Here is a 3,388-nt window from a genome sequence, read left to right on the forward strand (position 1 = left end):
AACCTGTAGAACTCTGTGAATCGCCTCCGTGGCTAAGGCTTCCAACTTTGCTCGAATCAGCCAGTCGTCCAAGTAGGGATGTACCAGGAGACCTTTCCTCTGGAGATGAGCTGCCACCACCACCTACACTTTGGTGAAAGCCTGTGGTGCAGTCGCCAGGCCAAAGGGTAGAGCTCGAAACTGAAAATGCTGTCCCAGGATGCAGAAACCTCTGGTGGTCGTGACGGATGCCTATATGGAAGTAAGCCTTCATGAGATCTAGCGAAGCTAGGAATTCTCCCTGCCTCACTGAGGTAATGACTGACCGGAGAGTTTCCATGCGGAATCGTGGGATCTTTAGACACTTGTTCACCTCCTTGAGATCTAGGATGGGACGGAACGATCCTTCCTTCTTCAGTACTACGAAGTACATTGAGTACCGTCCCCTTCCTTGTTCCTCTGGAGGAATGGGAACTATGGCCCTTAATTCTAGCAGCCGCTGCAAAGTGTCCCGAACCGCTGCTCTTTTTGCGGTATACCCGCAGGGAGAGATGAGAAACTGATCTTGGGGGCGCCGTGCAAAATCTAAAGCATAGCCTTTTATCACGGACAGGACCCACTGATCCGTGGTCACCTTGTTTCACTCCTCGAAGAACAGGGCTAGTCTGCCTCCTACTTCCGGGGTAGAGGAGCAGACCAGTGCTCCTTCATTGGGAGGGTTTAGCTCCTGAGGAAGGGAGAGTCACCCCAGGTCTGCCAAATCTTCGACCTCTAAAGGACTGGGAGTAGGTTTGCTGCTTCGCCGGAGCCGAACAAAAGGACGAAGCGGGTGACTTAGGAGGTCGATATCTCCGATTCCCCCTAAATCTGGCTCGAGTAGAGAAGGAACTGCGTGATTGAGGTCTGTCTTCCGGTAGGCGATGCAACTTATTCTCTCCCAGCGACTGAATCATGTCGTCTAAGATCTTACCAAAAAGTAACTTACCCTTAAAGGGCAAGGACCCCAGTTGAGCCTTGGAAGACATCTGCAGACCAGTTGCGCAACCACAAGAGCCGGCAAGCTGCGACAGACACCATGGACCTGGCGGATGTCCGGAGGAGGTCATGAAAGGCATCAGCACAATAAGTCACTGAGGATTCCAAACGGTTCGCCTGAGCCGCTTCCTCGGCTGAGAAATCTACATTGGCCTGTAATTGCTGTACCCAGCGAAGTCCAACTCACATAGCAAAATTACTACAAATAGCCGCCCGGACTTCCATGGCTGAGACCTCGAAAATCCATTTGAGCTGTACCTCTAACTTCCTATACCCTGCAGATCCTTGAGCGCAGTCGTTCCTGTGTCAGGAATCGTGGTCTTCTTTGTGACAGCGGACACTGCAGAGTCCACATTTGGGACCCCCAGTAGCTGCAAGGCGTCCTCTGGCAGGGGATACAGTTTATCCATGGCTTTACTGACCTTTAATCCGAGGTATCCCATTCCCGAAACAAGTCCGTTGCCGAGAAATGAAAAGGAAAGGCAGTAGCAGGATCTCTCAGGCCCAACAAGACAGGATCCATCTTCCCAAATTTGGATTCCTCGGGAGGGCTGTCAATGCCTAGTTCAGAGAGGATAGCTGGGATAAGGAGTGCCAACTCGTCTTTACGGAAAAGGCGAACCACCTTAGGATCATCACCCCTCAGCCGCCTGAGAGCTCCTCTCCGCCAGTGGTGGATCTGGGGTTGACAATCCGGGTCCCCAAGATCTGAATCCAGATCAGAGTCTGTATTCCCCTGAGGATCCCCAGTGCGGAGGGCATTTAGATTTAATAGGCTCCGTCCCCTTATCCACCTTTGCGCACTTAGTCGTCCGTGTCTTATGGGAATCTAATTTCCCCCCCCAGAATCAGTTTGCCTGCCTTCCTTGCCTTAAAGGCTTTGTGTAAAAAAAAAAAAAACAATGAAGGACGACTCAGAAGAGGTGTCAGAGGTCTCCTCAGGACTGTCGTCCGGGCCAGGGGAGACAGGCTGTTGCGAGTCTCTATTTACTGGGGGCCGCGGCTAAGGAGATAATTGAGGAGGGAAGGACTCCTCCCCCACAGCAGATACAGAAGCAGCACGGAGGGAGTTAAAATGGCTTCTGTACCTGCACTTAAGGGAAAGGGATCCTGAGCTAACTGAGGATCCCCTGCTGCAGGCGAAGGGGGCCTGCTTTTTGCAATGTTTTTAGCCCTAGAGGAACCCTCTCCCCCCCCCCCGACAAGCATTGTGAACAAATTCTGGCGGGAGAGACGTGGACGGGCCGAGCCGCATGTGTGACACTCGGCCATCCGCGGCATTGAGGAAGGCAAAGATAAAAAAGCTGAAAACATTTCGACTATTTCCCCCCGAGGCCGAAAACACGGCGAAAACCCCCCCTGCGATGACAGGAAGGGAGGGAGAGCCAGCCCGATCGAAAATGAAAGTACAGAAAAATTACCTCAAAACTAAACTTAAGGCGCAAAAACAGTCTACCATGGTCCAGGTGCTGATCCTTGGGGTGGAGTGAGCAGGGCTCCCCGGTATTGCACCCACGCTGCCTCAATTAAACATTTAGGGTCCTCAACCCCCTTTAGCAGCTGCCTCAGACCAGCAGGGGACGGCTGTCTCAGAGCCTAACAACTCTCTGGGAGGTGGACTGTAGGAATCTTCCTTTTTTTTTTTTTAAAGAAATTTAAAGAGACAAACCCTGAAATTCAGGAAAGCACATAGAAAGAACCTCTAACTAAAATTAATCAAGCCCAAAATAAAGACTCTGACCAGACTATAGGTTTTGCACCTCCACCATCTGCTAGAGACAGAGAAATGCTGGCGGACTGTAGGTGGCACTCTCCTATATAAGGCGGAGCTTTGTTTTTAAAACATCTGTCCGTATCTGCTGGGGGGGGGGGCGGCGCAAAACCCAGCAGTCTGGACTGATCTGGGTACGTACAGGGAATAGGCTTTAACATTATGGGATACTACAGCAAGAAGGCCTCATATCTAGCAATATGAAACTGGTAATTTTTTAAAGGGGTCTCTGTGGGCTAATCCATGAGTCCATAACATGGCTATTGGGATGGCTGCAGTGTGGCCAGCAAACAGTGGGGTGGACCTCAGGGCAGGTTCAGCAGGAGTGGGGAGGGGGCAAGGCATCGAGAGGCTTCTCTTCTTTCACAGCAGCCTCTTTTCCTCTAGCAGACAAATTCACCCCTCCCGCAGCCTTGGAGGTAACTTAGAAGTAAAGAAACTCATAGGTTCTCAGTTCAGCATGACAGTAGCAGGACCTAGACAGAAGAAAATGGGACAATGCAGTACTTTAAGGCCACACAGATTGGGGTACGCCCCTGGACATTTGCAGGTACTTTTCCATATGGCTGAAGTATTTAGGACTCATCAAAATTTAAAAATAGA

Source organism: Rhinatrema bivittatum, chromosome 8 (assembly GCF_901001135.1).
Source record: "Rhinatrema bivittatum chromosome 8, aRhiBiv1.1, whole genome shotgun sequence".
Taxonomy (NCBI): domain Eukaryota; kingdom Metazoa; phylum Chordata; class Amphibia; order Gymnophiona; family Rhinatrematidae; genus Rhinatrema; species Rhinatrema bivittatum.